This window comes from Pseudorasbora parva, chromosome 11 (assembly GCF_024679245.1).
Source record: "Pseudorasbora parva isolate DD20220531a chromosome 11, ASM2467924v1, whole genome shotgun sequence".
NCBI classification, from domain to species: domain Eukaryota; kingdom Metazoa; phylum Chordata; class Actinopteri; order Cypriniformes; family Gobionidae; genus Pseudorasbora; species Pseudorasbora parva.
This window is the reverse complement of record NC_090182.1, coordinates 39,442,660-39,461,951: the sequence shown is the minus strand read 5'-3', so window position 1 is coordinate 39,461,951 and position 19,292 is coordinate 39,442,660. Positions and strand designations below refer to the sequence as shown.

The window sequence follows — 19,292 nt, the reverse complement described above, 5'->3', positions numbered from 1 at the left end:
AAATAACGTTATAACGTGTTACCCTAGTTTATGGAACAGAGTAACTAGGTGAGTTTAACCAAAGATATCACACACTGGCTGACAAAGGAATTTCTAATATATTGTTCCCTACTATAAATTATAAACATGCCATAGAGTAATAAAACCCATCTCACCTCCAGCTTTTTTGAGTTTCACGACATAGCATATTGTGCTCTTTTAGTCCGGTTCGGGTCACCGCAGAACAGTACCTGCATGACTCGCCATAGACATAAACATAAACTGCATGTTAGGATGACAGGTTTGAGAAGTTAATTGTTTAGTCTGGTTTCTGGTTTGCCTCAGGTCTAATTGCTCTCTACTGGCGCTTTTCAATGTTAAATGATTGGGATGGCCTATCAAATCAAAGTAGGCGGGGTTTACGTTCTCTTTTGTTTTGTGGCTCGTGCACGCAAGGTGCGTTTACATAGAGCACTTTAATCAGTTTAAATGTCCTATCCAAATGAAAATGTGAATGAAAATGAATATCCCTATAAACACCTCAATCAAAAAAATGTCCAAACCGAATGAAATTGTAATCGGTTTGGTAGGATAAACCTTTTCATGAACCGATTCCAAAAAAAAAAAAAAATTCCAACCTGACCCGATTACTTTTGAGTGTCCTTATGTGACGTAATATACAGCGCGCGCTTCCACAACTGAAGATCGTGCGCCGAGCTTCAAACAGGAGGTTGACAAGAGAGAAAGTTAATTTTTCCGAGGGGTACACTTATTTCGTAAGAAGTTATGAAGATAATGTTGGAATAATAATACTACACATGGCATGGATACACCCATCTCGACAGCGTTTGTTCCAGGTACTTTTTACTTCAACTGCACCTGACAGAAGAATTTGTTTTTTCTGAGGTGGCTATCCACACTTTACAACAAATAAATAGCTTTTATAAAACCGTATGGTGGACGTTAAGAGTTGCTATGGCAATCGTGAACACATTCCAGCTGCTGGAGAGGACAGCTTCGACGTTTCTGTGTGTGCATGTAACAAAATTATTCCGACTGAAAGTCAGCACAAAAAACCCAGATCGGCTTAGATAATGTCTCATGTAAACAATACTCTGAATCTTTTAATTGGAATAACAAACAAATTGTTTGGATCACGAATACGAAAAAACGCATGTGCAAATATCGGACTCACTATGCAAATGCCTTAACCATAGACTGTAAAAAAGAGAAAAAAGGAAGTAGTTTGGTATATAAAGTACAGATCTGCCTTAATGCAGAAACCGCAGACTGGTTGAGGATTATCTGGAATTGCCAGGGCAACTGTCTCTGACGAAATGGAATGCTCTATTGTGGCGTCACAGTGGACCGCTTTAAGAGCTTACCGAGTTGATTTTTTATCCAGTTATCGCTTGTCAGGAGTTAACGCATTCAAGTCAGGGGTTTACTGTGAGAAAATATCAGCTAACAAGTACAGTGAGTGATTATCTGTCTGAACGAGTACCACAATTCGGTTGGATCGTAGTTCTCTTAAAAGATCAGCAAATCAGTGTGACACTATCGAACAGCTCACTCTCAGAACTGTGCACACGGAAATCTTATTAGTGCTTTGATAGATCTGAATAGTTCTCATAAACGATCAGAGATGTCTCCTGATAAGAGCACAGCATCATCTTCATCCGAGAGGATTGGCCGCAGTAGCGCACAAATGACTCCTCCGGGATCATTCGAAGAGGATAATTTCTCCTCTAGGATGCAATGGATCATGAAGCGTGAATTTCTGCTCGACCAACTCGCGGAGCTTCAGTCCAGATCCCAAGAGCGCCGAGAGGAGTCTCAATCAATGATGGAGCGATTCAAGGATATCCGTAAGTAATCTCTTATTATTTATTCATTTATCCATTGTCTTTTGCTTAACCCTCAACGGACCTTCGGGACAAATGGGGGCCAACACTTTTTTGTATTTATTTTTAAAAATACTTCCCTTAATCTGAGCAGTACATGGCTTGGTTACTTTTTCTAAATTTGCCACCTGAACACACACACACACACACACACACACACACACACAAACACACACACACACACACACACACACACACACACACAAATACAAATACATTGACTCGATTTTAAAATGTTAACTGGTTGGGGGGAAAAAACAATTGAAAAAAAACTCCTTAATTGGGCGGCACCCCATAGGAATTAATTTAAATAGATTTCAGAGTTGTTGTTTTTTTTTTTTAAATATAATAATCCAACACAATGATGATCATTTATACACATAAATGAAGGGGTGAGTCTGTACAACATTCTGAATGTGGCAAACACTCGCACGCACACACACACACGCACACACACACACACACACACACACACACACACACACACACACACACACACACACACACACACACACACACACACACACACACACACACACACACACACACACACACACACACACACTTATTGCACAGTCAGATTTGTCTAAGCATGTTTTGGCATTTTTGTATAGTCTAAAACAACAAAGATGTTTTTCTTTATTGTTTTTTTATTTTTATTTTTTTACAATTTTAACTTTTTAATGTAAAACTTAAGAGGTTAAATTTGTTAAAACAGGTTTATAGAGTTCAGCTTTTTGCAGCTATGCATCCATTGGGTACTATTAATCCCATCTAGTGGCTACTGATATTTTTTAGTTATTTAAATTTTGTACCAACATAAGTCCACCAGATGTCACCAAAGTCAACACATTTTTAGGTTTTTGCTCTCTAAAAATATTGGAATTGTTTTTTGTTTTTTACTGAAGTTAAATTAATATTAAATATAAATAAATTAAATATCTTTTACATAAAATATGGTACTTTCAGTGGTAAAAAACCTGCATGTATTGATAGTTTTTATATTATTAAACATTGATTTATAGTTAAAAAAAATAGATCACACATCAGACCCTGTGCCCAAAAGTGTCCAGAGGACCAAATGTTATGTCTTTTGAGGGCTAAGTGTGTTTTGGTATGTTTGTATAGTCTAAAACAACAAAGATGTTTTTTCGTTTTTTTTTTTCATTTACAATTTTAACATAAGAGGTTAAATTCATTAAAACATTGGTTTATAGAGTTCAGCCTTCATGCAGGTATGCTTAAAGTGGGCACTATTATTGCCATCTAGTGGCTACTGAAAATTATTAATTTTATACCAACATAGGTCACCAGTTGTCAACAAAGTCATCACATTTTTAGGTTTTGGCTCTCTGAACATACTGGAATTGTTTTGTTTTACTAAAATTAAATGACTAATATATATATATATATGCTACTTTTAGTGGTAAATAAACTAAAAAAATCAACAACAAAAAAAACTGCATAAATGGATAGTTTTTATATCATTGAAGATATTGATATAACATTTAAAAAAATGTTTGAGGTCACACGTCAGACCCTCATGCCCAAAAGTGTCCACGAAGGAGTAGCATATAATATATATATATATATATATATATATATATATATATATATATATATATATATATATATATATATATATATATATATATATATATAAAATACAAATAAAAAAACAAAATAAAAGACAAGATTTTTTGGTCTATTGTAATGTTTGTGATTTTAACATTGACTATAACGTTTGTTTAAATGTTATGCCACTTGTGTTGCGTGAGCAACGTAATATATAAATCTAAAGGCTATATAAATATAAAGGAATTGGTATAAAGGAATTGAATAAAACTTTAGGCCTATGTGCTTTTAAACGTGTCATCTATGAAAGTGTGTACAAGTGAATTGCAATGATAAGCCATGTTCAGAAGCCTAGCAATTTTTACATTTGAAATAAAAGTAATGAATGAATGCTATACAACCGCGGATCTGTGGAAGCCCGTTTCCGCCACTAAATAAAAAAAATTGTATATCACACAATTGCAAATTTATATCTCAGAATTGTGACTTTACATTTTATTTTATTTTTTTATATAGTGGCGGAAGCGGGCTTCCATACGCATCAGTTATCTATGCACCTCAAACGTGGCATATGTGAAAGTACAACAGCACAACAAAAACTCCTGCATAGGCCAACGTACTGCAACACAAGCCACATACGCATAGTAGACGGAGTATGTGGGAAATGGGCGTTACACCTGCAATATCGGATGCTATTTTAAGGACGCACTTTTGGGTGTTTCACTGCTGCAGATTGCATTTCAAGTACTAGTTTTTTTTTTTTTTTTTGTGGCAGCACCATAGCCAACTGTACTCCAACAGAGTATTCCTGATTCAAACTTTTTACACAGTTATTTTTAATTTTTTTACATAACAGCAGCCATGTCCATTTTAAATTAAATATTTTAATTAGTTTAAATATTTCAACCGGGTTACCAATGGGTAGGTTTAGGGATAGTGGTTGGTTAGAACAATATATCAATTAAACTGAATCAATTAAACAACTAGGCTAAATCATTGCTAGGGTCCTAGAACTCATAAAAATGCAGCCTCCGGGTTATACAGGCAGATGGGCAAAGGGTGTGTGTCAATCAGCTCCCTAGTTTAGAAGTCAGGCCACTGATCAGGGAGTTGGCCATTTTAAGGGAATCCTTCCACTGCACTCAAAGTTCCACATTTCACCTCAAAACCCAGGAAGTTCTGAAGCGCGAAACTTATATCATGTGAGCCAACTCACTACACGTCATTACAACCGATAACGACACAGAATATATGTTTTTTTAAAAATAGAAAGTATTTTATTATATTTTAGCATAAACATACATCGCTAGGCAGGTAATGAAGACAATATTTCTAACATTTATAATTTTATTTATGGCTGAAATGTTGCATGTATACATAAGCCAAGTATTTATCATAATGTACTTTAAATAACATTACAAGTAATGTCGTAAAGATATCTGTTCTGTTGTTACTCATAAATACCAGTAATGAAACGCAAGTAGAAAGCGAAGGGAACGTGTGATGATCACTTCAAGGGAGTACAGTCATTTAATTGTTTATGGTCATCTCAGAGTAACAAGTCCTTATGATTAATTTTAAATCTAGTTATGGCGGGAGTGTTGGAGTTAACATAACCAAACTGCAACCTTGACTCTCTCTCTTGAATCCAACAAGGAATTGACTTGAACTGCAATTTATTGACTGGCCAGTAGAGACGGGCTCCAAAAGAGAGTCAATCCCATAGACCCCTCATGTTAAAATGCCTTTGTTGTAAAAAAAACTTTACAACATTATTATTATTATTATTTATTTATTTTTTTACAAAAAGTGGTTTTGGTCTATATTGCTAAGTTTGCTCTTCATGCTGTTTTTTTGAATTGCAATAACTCATGAATAATTAAGGGCGTGGTCACTTGAGTGACAGGTGGATTGCCTATTTTCGGTTATCCGGGAGTGACGTGTGGTGATGCGCTGCCATGGTGGTGACAGCCAGCTAACCTGTTCAAAACTGCTCTTCAGAAACCTACTGGTGACATCAAGGACACTGTCCATTGTTTAATACAGTCTATGGTATAAACAGAACAATTCAAGTTTTTTGTTGTGATATATAGACACATCTTCGTCATGCATTTCACATTACGTTTTTAAAATGTTCATAGGTCTTAATATGCTTAAATGCTTTATGGAGTTTAATAAAACATTTAAGAGCATTTTTAGAGTTTAATAAAGCATTTACTTTATAGAGTTTAAATGCTTAATTTGCTTAAATGCTCTATAGAGCTGCACGATTAATTGTTAAAAGATTGCGATCCCGATTCAAACACCCACATGATCTTATTCCTAAATTACAAAAATTAAACAATCGATTCAAGTTCAACACACACTTTGAAGTGGGCTTTTCTTTGTCTGAATGTGCGCTGTGATGACACCCGTAGCTACAAAATCTGCGGGAAATCTGCAGCATCTGAGTTTGTGTTAAATATGCGATTGCTGAATCCTGAAGGGATTAAATCATGGCACCCTGACCCATACATTGATATTTTGTTTTATTTATTTATTTATTTTTATTGAGCATAATCAGTTTACTATTAATTTATTTTACTCCTTTACAGATAAATCACTTGAATATGAAATGGAGAATGTGGAAAAATCGAGGGTCACCATGGAGCAGCTGGAGGGCTTGCAGAAGAGTTTCGAAGATTTCCAGGCTCATGTGCACCACAACGTGGGCCGCTTGCAGAACAACTTTCAGAAAATGCAAGAGCGTGTGAAGTCACAAGGTAAGTTAATGCACACACCACCATTCATAAAAAGCATATTTTAATCACTTTGGTTACATTGTGATTTGGGATTAACTAAAATTTTGTATCAGAGTAGCTTACAGTGTAAAATGTGTTTGTTTTCAGGGAAATCAAGGAAAGAGGATCTGAATCCCAGTTTGGTTCAAGACATCTTATCTCTGAAGTGCTGTCCCACCGTACCAGAAATGAAGGCAAATCCAAACGCTTTATCAGAGTATTCATCAAACTTAATTGGTGTGTTGAATAACATTGCCAGATCTGACACCTGCAGTCCAGCCACGAGCTGGGCATTAAAAATAACAACTGAGACCATTGGAAACCTCAGCCAGGCTTTTCAGGATCATTGCAAAGAGGCGCAGGGTGTCAGGGCGCATCCACGGAAACAGAAAAAGGTGGCGGAAGAGGTGAACAGAAAATCCAACATTTCACTTCATCAGCAGGTGCCAAAACCAAAAACTGATGCTGTGAGCAAGCGACTCACTCTCCCTCAGGTCAAGGAGTCCCGTGTACAAAAGGCAAAAATTAAAGGGTTAGAGAAGACTCCAAAAGACCTCCAGAGTCAATATGCTGACTCTCTTGCAAAAGTTTGCAGGGAGTCAAAGGAAGAAATGAGAAAGGTCACATCATTTAACAAGATGGCTGAAGATGAGGTTTCTCTTGGCAGCCACCATCCTTCTTCCCAAGTCAAATGTTTTGAGCAGATCCCTGAAGAGGAGACAAAAGCTCATTTGTTGAGAGCAGGGACATCATTTCAAGAGGTGGCTCAGGAAGACCTCCAGAGTCCATCTACCCATAACATCCATCGTCCTTCCCCTGTCAAATCTTTTGAGCTTCCTCAGATCACTGAAGAGGAGACAAAAGGTTATTTAGACTCCCTGTTGAGAACAGGGACATCATTTGAAGAGGTGGCTCAGAAAGACCTCCAGAGTCCATCTACCTATAACATCCATCGTCCTTCCCCTGTCAAATCTTTTGCGCTCCCTCAGATCCCTAAAGAGCAGGCAAAAGTTTATGTAGACTCAATGTTGAGAGCAGGGACATCATTTGAAGAGGTGGCTCAGAAAGACCTCCCGAGTCCATCTACTCGTAACATCCATCGTCCTAGCCAAGTTAAATCTTTTGAGCTCACTCAGATCCCTGAAGAAGAGTCAAAAACTTATGTAGACTCAATGTTGAGAGCAGGGACATCATTTGAAGAGGTGGCTCAGAAAGACCGCCCGAGTCCATCTACTCGTAACATCCATCATCCTTCTCCTGTCAAATCTTTTGAACTCCCTCAGATCCCACTGTCTGTAAAGGGGAGGAAACTTGATATGGTGCCAGTGGAAGATCTTCAGAGTCCATCTCCTGCACCCTCCCATCTTTCCTCAATTATGAAACGGCCCCAAATTCAGAAGCCATCACTTCAGACACCTGACAAGCCAAAGAAAAACAAATATGTTTCAGCAGTCTCAGGCAACAGTAAAGAGGATGATGATCAACTGCTTCACGATCAGACGCTTGTAATTGACATCAAAGCTCAAGAATACAACCTCAAACTTCTGGATCAATCTTTTGAAAACGACAAGATCTCCTCAGAAACGTACAACCAGTGCAAAGGAAACATTAGTCAAGCCCTTCAGAGTGTTGATCTGCGACTTGGATGTCTTTTCCAGAGATACATCAGACACGTCAAATTAAAGCAGTTAGGGTAAGAAAAAAGAATAGCAATGACTAACATTTTGATTATAATTTGTGTTTTGACAAATCATCTTTACAATGTGCCATAACAAAAACTAATTTTATTTCTGATTGCATTGTCTGTTATACAGGAAGAAACTCAATGAAAATTTCAAGGTGACCAGAGATTTAAAAGATGGATGGGAATTCAAAAAAGTTCATTCTCAGCTCTGTAAATTCGACCATTTTCAGAAGACTGTGAGAAAAATCTGGGATGCCAAGCAAGCTTCCAGGGACGAGACACGCAGATGGTGCATCTCACGGATGGCCAATTTATACCATCAGGTCAGTAAGAATTTGAATAAATCGAATAATATAAGTCTAGACTAGGTTTTTGGTAAAGATATAAAAAGATTACATGTTGGAAAACATGTCAGAAATTAAATCATTTACCATTTTTATCCTTCAACAGGTGAATTCAACCCATGGCCTACATCTGACAGGCATATCATGTGTCCAGAGGCATGTACCACTGTCTCTTCTGACTGTGACACCTGTGAGGTTTGGTGCACATCTACACCTGTCTTCTCCGCCTCCGCGACCACCAACTGTTCCCAGAGCCAGTCCAGCTCGTCTTCTCCGGAACAACCGAAGAGTTCTGCACAGTACAGATGCCAGTACTATACATCGATCATTTGCTTGAAGGTCCGTAATATCTGTTATTCATAGCTAGTGTGATTGTATGGGAAGGATAATGCTCAGTTTCTCAAATCTAGAGTAACCTCTTTCTCGGAATTCTGGCTTTTATTCTCGCAATTGCAAATGTATAATAACAAGCAATTCTGTTTTTTTTTCTTGCTATTGCAATTTTATAACAATCAATTCTGACTGTTTTTCTCGCAATTGCACATTTAATTAATCATGATTGATCACATGAATAATAATTTTACAATTTAATATAAAAAAGGTATATATATATATATATATATATATATATATATATATATATATATATTTATATATATATATAATTCAACAAATCATAACATAATATTTCTACAATCCATCTCGCTCTTTAAGATCAAAAAACTCTGGGCTTCTGAGTAGTACCTAGAATATCGGTCCGTTTATCATCTGATCATTTCATTTCCTGTTTGGAATGGAATAACCGGAACACATAAATCCAGTTTAAAAACTAAAAATTTGATTTTGGCTCAATTTTTCATATTTCATTTGTGTTTTACAAATCGGTTTATGGGTTCTATATTTCGTTTCCACACGTGGGCGGTGCTGAAACGCCTCTTTCATCTGATTGGTCAAACAGCTCCGCCTTCAGCGCAAGCTTTTCATTCTGTCAGGAAGAATACGAGTGCGGGACTAACAAATGCAATTTAATAAAAAAATGTCTGAAAACAACACACACTGCTAACTACACACAATATTTAAAGCAGAAATATGTGGCTGGTCACGTAGTTTGTGCTGTTGCGATTTGCAAGCGACCCCATTAATGTGAGCCATGTAGGCTATTATTCGAGTATGATAGCCTGTTTCTCATTAAGCGCGTTTCCATTACCCTTCAAATTGCGCAAATTGAAATTGCGAATTGAAAATACGCCCAATGGAAACGCGGCAATTTCGCAAAAACTCCCATATATCGCAAAAAAGTTTTTACGCTCTCATGAGGTGGTTTTTCAGGCGATTCGAAAAAGGACATTTTCGCAAAACTGCAATGGAAACGTTTTTTTCGCATTTACATGTCACCTGTTGCGGTGAAGCATTGCTGCAACATAGGGCCTATATATTCTATTTTCCACTCAATTGTGTCGTAATAACAAGAAAATGTAGTTAAAGGACATATATTTTCTCCTAATAAGGACTACAGGCTATATATACTGTAATTAAGACATATATTCAAGAAATGTATTAAAGCAGAAAGAGCTAACCTATAATAGTTTCAGCCTTACTCAAAGGCAGAGGAAACAGGCCAGTTACGCACGTCAATCCATTCCAGACGATCTTAGTTTGCTTCTTATCTAATAAACAGGCAATTAATTGATGAAACATCGATCAAAATAAAAATACAATTTATACAAAACTAAATATATTTTTTAAGAAAGACTTTCTAGAAAATAAAACTCGAAGTGATCAAAATCATGTGACTCCCCATATCTCAAACATATTGCGATTCTTACTCATGCTGCTCACTTTTCATAACCAACATATAAAATAAAATAATAATATTACAGGCTAATGTTTAGGCCTAAACGCAGCCTATTTAGTTTCGTAGTTAGGCTATGTTTTCTTTAACCCACGGCAGATAAAAGCGCTGACGGTCTCATTTTTTCCTTCTTCCTTTAAGAGAGATGAAACAATTTACAATACTCTTGTCATTTTTAGCTCTACAGATGAGTTCAAGACATAATTATAAACTATAAACTGTCTATTTTTATTTATGGACTCAGGGAACTAATTATTTTGCATGCACTCACTCCAAACGCGGTCTCCATTTCAAAAAAATTATTTCGTTTATTAAATGCCAATTTTTTCTTTTCCAAAGCATTTCTAAATTCAGTTCAAATGCCAATCAAACGAAATATCTAGCCAAAATAACGAAAGTGGTAAAAATAAAAATAAAACATTTGAGTTAACATGCAAATTCAAACATTTCGCTCTACTCTATATGCGTCAACCTGCCGCGCTTAAAAGGCGATCATTCTTTACAGATGATGGTTCGGATTGGAGAGAAGACTAGATGGAGTTCTTTATTAAACTCATAAAAGACAATATAGGATTACAGTAATACTAGATTCTAAACACAGAAATGCTACATTATCATGAAGACCTTGAAGAAGATCTGACACACACACACACACACACACACACACACCTCATATCCGTGCCGCTTAAGTAACCTAAGGGGCTTTCCTTGCCATTAATGCTTGGATAACATATGTCTCCTTCCAATAAAAATAACGGCTAGTGTGATGGATGGGATATACAAACCTACCAAGTGCCATCGTTTTGGACTGACCTATCGCGAGAGGAAAGTAATATGTTTTAGTCGCATAACTGCAGCTATGGAAACGCTGTCATTTCGCAACAGTTTTTTATCGACATTTAAGAAATATCGCAAAAGTTTTTCGAAAATCTGTAATGGAAACGCAGCTATTGATAAATACAGTGCAAATAGTCCCGTCTCTTTGAATAAAAGGGAAATGGAAAAATAAATAACAGGCTGAGCTGTACATGATAATGTCCGTGATATTTGCCACTCTCGTCTTTTATTTACATCAAAAGGCAGGTAGGCGTGTATGACATGTCAATAATTCTGAAAATTGAATAGAAATACAGTTAATATTTGTGAATGTAAGCATGTGTCTATTCTGTTCACGTGAAAAGAAAGAGACAGAAAAGTGAGAAGTATCAGTAAACATACATTAATTGATACTGACAAAATTAGCAGAGTTTGGGATTAATTAAAATCATGTTGGTTGAAGAACACGACATACCTTTAAAATCGTATTATTTTTATTATAAAACAGATATTAAATAATGTTTCTCTGAGTTGTCTTTATTAAGTTTGCTTGAGAGCTCCAGCATATAGTCCTATTTAAATATTATTTATTATTAATATTATGAGAACTATAATACTTCACTCAGCTCAGACCTTCAGACTAGACTGACTCGCTTATATCTTTTCTAACTGGTCAGACTTACTTTCCCAAAAGTCTCGGTTACATATGTAACCCTTGTTCCCCCCAAACTACTTCGAGTGTAACTAAACGAGCCTATGCACATTGGCATGCAATAATTGCACCAGCTGCTCATGCCATGCAGCGAGGATATAAATGAGGCACAGGTGCTTGCATCAAATTAGTCTTTTGCTGAGGAGCCGAGTAGGTGAATTGGCACCCCAACAGGGTACAGAGGACATGGCGACGGGACATGGCATCTCCGTTCCCTCCTTCAGGGAACGAGGGTTACATACGTAACCAAGATGTTGCAAATGTTGATGCTGCAAAACCACATCATAACGAGAGGAGTTATGTGGAGACAGAGCTGAGCCTTAGCCCGCCGCTGTGAGGAGCCTCCATCCCTAATAAGGGAGGGCTCTCCCAAGGGAAAGACACAGGCTTCTGGGAGGAGCAACCATGGACAATATGTGGGATCCCCGCAGGGTCGCTCACATGGCCCAAGCCAAATACCGGTTCTCAAAGGACTCAGCGGCAAGAGGCCTGATGCCGGACACTCGAGTTTCATCTCTGAAAAATGTAAGCGCCGAGGCGCATCAAGCCGACAGGAACCGGGGCCTCTCAGTGCTTCTACCCGTTTGAGGTGAGAACACAGGAGGAGACCGGCTCCACACGTAGGCTATAGAACCAAGCGAACGTGTTGTGTCGCCCAGTCTACAGCTCTACAGATGTCTGACAGCGAGGTGCCACGTGCAAGCACCCAGGAGGATGCAACACTTGTAGTAGAGGTTGCTCGCACCCTGAGCGGACACCTTGTGTTTGGTAAGCCAAGATGATGGCATCCACTATCCAGTGGGCCATCCTCTGCTTGGAGACAGCCCTTCCCTTCTACTGGCCTCTGTGACAGACAAAGAGCTGATCTGAGGTTGTGAAGCTTTGAGGTCTGTCCACGTAGGTCCACAGAGCGGACGGGACAGAGCAAAAGCTAGGGCTGGGTCTGCCTCCTCCAGGGGCAGCGCTTGCAGGTTCACCACCTGATCCCTGAAGGGGATTATTAAATTGACAGTACCACGTGGGCGTCATCCGGCCTGAACTCCTGGCTAGATTCGTCGACCGAAGTGCCTGCAGGTCCCCTACCCTCTTGATGGAGGCCAATGCAGCCAACAGCAAAGTCTTTATGGACAGAATCTTAATATAGCTCAAATAGGACAATCTGAAGTGCTCATAGCACCAGCAAGATCCCAAGAGAGTATGGAGGGAGGTCGAGGAGGATTTAACAGTCTCGCCCCTCTAAGGAACCTGACAACCAGGTCGTGCTTCCCAACGGACTTATCTACATGCGTGACAGTGGATATAACAGCAATGTAACCGAGGGAGGAGGGCGACAGCCTACGCTCCAACCCCTGCTATAGGAAGGAAAGCACAGACGTGATCGAACACCTTCGGGGATCTTCTCTGGGAAGAACACCAATCGACGAACAGGTTCCACTTCAAAGTATAGGCCTGTCTTGTAGACGGTGCTCTAACCAAGAGATGGTGTTAACTACCTCTTGGGGTAAGACACCTAGAACCTCCGCGTCCCGTCCAGGGACCAGACATGGAGTTTCCAGAGGTCTGGACGCGGTTGCCAGAGTGTTCCCCATCTCTGAGTTAGAAGATCTTTCCGAGTTAGAATCGGTCAAGGAGGGGCTGTCGTGAGGAGCATGAATTCTAGTTACCAGGTCCGGTGGGGCCAATACAGGGCAACCAACAGGGCCTGCTCCTCATGCTCCCTGCCCTTGCACAGACACTGTGCAAGGGAAGGGAGGATGAGGAGCAGGCCCTGTTGGTTCTGAATCTGACACTGCATGCCCGTTGTACGTGGCACCCCAGCCCATGGTCGAAGCATCTGTGAAGACCACAGCATGCCTGGACACCTTTGGCACTCTGGCCCACAGGAACGAAGGGTCCGACCACGTGCTGAAGGTATGGCGGCAGGCCGGGTGATCCTCACCCAGTGAGTGCCGCGTTGCCACACCCATCTCGGGACTCGGCCGAGAAGCCAATGCTGAAGCAGTCTCATATGAAGCAGGCCGAGCAGTGTTACTGCCGCCATGACCGCCATATGCCCCAGGAGCCTATGAAATTTTTGTAATGTGAAAAGCTGAAGAAACGTGTTCAGGCAGTTCTGCATCAACTGAAGGCGCTCCTCTGTGAGGGGCGCTGTCCGCTCGACCAAATCCAACTCAATACAGAGAGAAGAGATCCTCTGCACGGGGGCGAGTTTGCTCTTTTCTCAGTTGACCCGAAGACCCAACTGGCTGCGGTGTCTGAGCACCAGGTCCCTGTGTTCGCACAACTGTTCCCAGGACTGTGCTAGTATGAGCCAGTCGCGAGCTAGTTGAGAATGCAACATGGGCACAAGGGTCCGCTCCACGACTTTCGTAAAGACACGGGGGGACAGGGCCAGCCCGAAGGGCAGGAATTTGTACTGATATGCTCGCCCCTCGAACATAAAGCGCTGGAATGGCCTGTGTCGGGGGAGAATCGAGACATGAAAGTACGCGTCCTTCACGTCAATCGCTGCAAACCAATCTTGGATGCACTCAAAAATGCCTTTCTGCGTGAGCATCTTGAACGGTAACCTGTGAAGGCTTTGAATCAGAACTCGCAGGTACAAGACTGGCCTTAACCCACTGGTTATGCCGGTTGAAGCCTGACTTCATATCGGCTTGAGGGATCGGCTCTATCGCGTCCTTCGCCAGTAGGACTGCGACCTCCGCACACAGGACATGGGCGTCTACAGCTTTCAACAAGGTGAAGCGAACGTCTGTGAACCTGGGGGGACGCCGGGCGAATTAAATCGCATAGCCAAGCCTGATGGCTCGAATGAACCAACGGGACGGACTGGGAGCTCTAGCCAGGCTCGCAAAGACCGAACAAGTGGGCCCATTAGGACCATCGGCATACCCACCGTAGGGCAGCGAAGTGGAATACAGGCACCGGCCTGGGCGGCTGTCTCGTGGAAGAGGCCCACAGTAAGGTGTGAATGTGCTGTGCAGCACATACCTGATTCCACGGAGGGCAGAGGGTCCGCAAGGAGGCTGTGGTGCATCCCTGCGTCATCCGCTCCTGCCCGCTGGCGAAAGAGGAGGCGGATGAGTGTGGTCCAGCGTTGGACTGGCTACAACTCTCCAAGCCCCCTGAGGACCCAGAGATAGAGGAACTGCTCTTTTATTTTAATTTGAGAATTTGGGTACCACTGGTAGTGACCAGCGGCAAAACAGAATTTAGACTCAAATCTTCTCCACCCAGCCCTCCTCCGGGGGAAAAGCCATAGACAGTAAAAGAAATGGACTGAGCGATCCCATTGACGTTAACGGCGAAATAAAAAAAAAGTCAACCTAGGGGCACTCACTTCCTGATGGCTGAGCGAACTGCGCAGGCTCAGACTGAGCTTGACGACGTAGATGTGACGTGAGCCTCCTGTCTGACAGCTGTAGGTCTTCTAGTAGTTGTGGAAAGTGAAAGCTGAATCACGTTTAAATATTTTCTCCCGTTACTTTTGGCTCACTATGGGCTTCTCCCCATTCTTCCCCCTTGACTTCATCAGACTTTATGTCTCCACGTCCCCCCGACTGCCTCATAGACAGTAAAGATTGCCTGCGAGCGTCTCCTCAGGTCTATACGGTAATTTTTTAGTTTAGTTTATCTTTAGAAATAAACAATGGACAAATGGAGTCTTTAAACGTCTCAGATGTAAAGTTATTCACTGTCAAAGTGACTCAAAAATGAATGGGAGTCAATGGGATGCTAACAGCAGGTGATGGCTTGGTTAGCAATGGCAGCCCCTAGGGGTGTAACGTTTTCCGAGCGCTAGATTACCCCCTTGGGAAAAGCAGCCCCGTCCATCTCCAGGTCACCTGTCTCAGAGGTGATGTTTCACTGACTGCGTAAAAAACAAGAAGAGTCAGGGGGCGTCGTCTCCCTGCAGCCTACACAGTAAAGCAGACTGTGCCGAGGTTTTTTTTTTTTTTTTTGCAGGGGCGACGCCCTTGGCGACAAGCAGACTGAGGGGCAGCCCAGCCCGCTACCGACTGCTAAGAACTGCTGGGCTCAGTTCTTAACAGTGTCGCCAAAATGGCCACCTTGTGAGATGGGAGTATCGTGAAGCGTACTTTGACGACCACTCACCTCTCAGCAAGGCAAGCCAGGGGGCGTTTCTGGACCACAGAGGTGGACATCGTCTGGCCGAGGGCCTGCGCCATGACCTGATCATGGTTACGGAAGTGGTCTGTGTACAGCCACCCCACCGAGGAGGGTAGTGAGGGAGGAAAAACGTATGCAGTTCTGGCCCCTTTGGTATTCCATATCCAAAGTAGTTCCATACTGACAAGTTTTACATGCACATCTGGGATTGATCCCAGGAAAGCATGGCTGTTGACTCTGAATCTGATTCAGCAAAGCACACATCATTACAGTGGGCTCAGCATCATCTTCATTCCCACAGCCCAACAGCCCTCTCTCCGATGCAGCAATTGACATCTGACCTTCAGCTGGAGCCCTGAATGAAATGCTAGGTTCCCCCATAAGAAGGACCAGCAATTCCATCCAGAAGCTGCTCAGCTTGCAGTGCGCTAGAGGGGGAGGAGCCCTAGGCGGTTGGTTCCCCGAAGAAACCCCACCCAACTCAAGTCACCCCAGCCATTACACCAAAGTAGACCTCTCCTGTGGCCACCAGGGAGGGCGCTACAACGGGAAATAGACCAGGGGACAGCGCACATAGAGCGACGAGCGAGCGCTGGTTTGCCGTGACAACGCGCCCTGCAGCTTAGCCGCTCGACGGCACACGACGCGAGAGGACCGTCCGGGTTTCCCCCGGTGGCAGCTCTCGCTGATCTCCACGGTCTCCCAGAGTGTCGAGCAGACCTGCGGCTGTGCTTTTCAACATAAGCCGCGGCTGGCCAACAACAAAGAGGACTCAAGCTTCCCGGAGAAAGAAGAGTCACGACCGGCGTGCCGACGTGGTCATGTTCTCATTAGAAACATGAACCACCCACGAACGCAGTCTCAGCATGCTGCCCAGACATGTGAAACCATCAGACGTGTGCTCGTGGCCGTCAGTGAGGACAGGGAACAACCGCAACCAGAAACACCCAGGTAGATTGTCGTCTGTGTAGCTCTTTTAGGGAAAATGCTCTCTGGGGTGCCGGAGCACACGGGGGATAGTCGCGGCAACACAGACAGGGAATGTTTTTAGCACTCTAAACAGCGCACCGAACCAGCTGTGAGAACAGCCTTTTGTTTTTGCTCAATAAAACAAAATAGAAAGAGAAGAGAGAATTCGTCCCCGCTGCAATGCTGTCACTCCAACACCAAACGAAGAGAGATCCACCCAAAGAGCTTGACTCGTTATGTTAACACACGCTTGTAGAGAGTGATTTCAGGACAATCCATTCACCACTCGGCTCCGAAGCAAAAGGCTAATTTGATGCAAGCACCTGTGCTTCATTTATACCCGCGCTGCGTGGCATGTGCAATCATTGCATGCCAATGTGTATTGGCTCGTTTAGTTACACTCGTAGTTTGGCGTCGAGAGTGACCGACTGAATGGGAACCATAATTTACTCGCCCTCCAAACACGCATGACTTTCTTTCTTTTTCTGAACACACACACACACACACACACAATTATATTTGGAAGAATGTTTGTAACCAAACAGTTACTGGTTTTCATTGACTTCTATAGTATTTATTTTTCCTACTGTAGAAGTCAATGACATTGACTGTCTGATTTCCAACATTCTTCAAAGTATTTTCTTTAGTGTTCAGCAGAACAAAAAAAAAAAAACATACAGGTGTGGAACAACTTGGTGGTGATGATAGAACTTAAATTTTAGGGTGAACTATACCTTTAACATGTAATTTATCTAAGGGAAGCAATGTTGCCTATGTCAGTATGTGTACACTTGTAATTAAAAAATACTGTATTGTATTATATTTAGCAAATTACTACATCACAAGTAATATAACAGTATTTTTTTTTATAAAAATTTAATTGAGTAAACAAGATATTTGGGTTTGTTCACGTGAACAGAATAGACACATGCTTACATTCACAAATATAAACTGTATTTGTGGAAAATATCACGGACATATTATCATGTACAGCTCAGCCTGTTATTTATTTTTATTTCCCTTTCCCTTTTATCCAAAGAGACGGGACTATTTGCACTGTATTTATCAATGAGAAACAGGCTATCATACTCGAATAATAGCCTACATGGCTCACATTAATGGGGTCGCTTGCAAATTGCGACAGCACAAACTACGTGACCAGCCACATATTTCTGCTTTAAATATTGTGTGTAGTTAGCAGTGTGTGTTGTTTTCAGACATTTTTTTTATTAAATTGCATTTGTCAGTCCCGCACTCGTATTCTTCCTGACAGAATGAAAAGCTTGCGCTGAAGGCAGAGCTGTTTGACCAATCAGATGAAAGAGGCGTTTCAGCGCCGCCCACGTGTGGAAACGAAATATCGAACCCATAAACCGATTTGTAAAACACGAACGAAATATGAAAAATCGAGCCAAAATCTAATTTTTTGTTTTTAAACTAAACAAAAAAACGAATAAACAAGCAGATTTATCTGTTCTCATTATTCCATTCCTAACAGGAAATTAAATTATGAGATGATACACGGACCAATATCCAAGTCTACTAAAGGAGGAAGAACATTTTCATATTTGGCACCTAAACTCTGGAACAGCCTTTCTTATAATGTTCAGGGCTCAGACTCACTCTCCCAGTTTAAATCGAGATTAAAGATCTCTTTAGCCAAGCATTCACATAATGCATCTCATAAGAACTCCAGTGATATCAGTGCATATGATTGTCTTTGCTTAATGCTTTGAACAGCAGTTATGCTAATTATTCTCCTGTTCTGTTTGATCTCGGAACGCCCATCCCGAGGTAACTAGAGGTAGTCAGCTCCAGTCTGGATCCAGCCTCTTATAAAGACTTAAGATGATTATCACCTGTGAAGAGACGACTACAATTCCAGCGAGGACTTTATACGACCATCACCTGTGAACAGACGACTATAACTCCTGCAAGGACTTCAGTTGATCATCTCCTGCGAAGAGATGACTGCAACTCATGCGAGGACTTCAGTTGGTCATCTCCTGTGAACAGACGACTATAACTCCTGCGAGGACTTCAGTTGATCATCTCCTGTGAACAGACGACTATAATTCCTAGGAGGACTTCAGTTGATCATCTCCTGTGAACAGACGACTATAATTCCTGCAAGGACTTCAGTTGATCATCTCCTGTGAAGAGATGACTCCAACTTCAACTAAGTAGACGGATTTGGATGCAGCACGAGACTCAGAGAAACTCCCGTCTCATAGCAACCAGCTAACGCTAGCCAGGATACGGCAATTACCCTGTAAAACAAACTACCAGTATCTGTCCTTCTGTACTCCGAACACAATCAGCCGAGCAACGCCATTCTAAGAGGAACCCATGCTCTTAGGAGCATTCCAAATGCAAGACTCCATTTTGGCTGAACTGGTAAAAATCGTATCCAAGCGAACAAACTAAGTTTGAATTGCTAGTATATTGATTCTCTCAGGTTGTGGCTAAGAAATCGTGTCTGAACGAGACACTTGGGACTTCATTCCTTTCAGTTAACAAACATGCCTTTCGCAGTAACTGTA

The 19,292-nt window shown here is 41.4% G+C and overlaps 2 long non-coding RNA genes across 2 annotated transcripts in view; one reads left to right on the top strand and one right to left on the bottom strand.

Moving 5' to 3' along the window:
* Positions 1 to 19,292, bottom strand: part of LOC137093173 (uncharacterized) — a 44,398-nt gene that overhangs the window by 5,987 nt on the left and 19,119 nt on the right. Inside the window, exon 2 of the long non-coding RNA XR_010908404.1 lies at positions 156 to 230. This is a non-coding gene — a long non-coding RNA (uncharacterized lncRNA). The remainder of the gene's footprint in view (positions 1 to 155; positions 231 to 19,292) is intronic.
* Positions 7,668 to 8,556, top strand: LOC137093174 (uncharacterized). Its single transcript, XR_010908405.1, has 3 exons — positions 7,668 to 7,931; positions 8,053 to 8,245; positions 8,373 to 8,556. It is a non-coding gene; the product is annotated as an uncharacterized lncRNA (long non-coding RNA).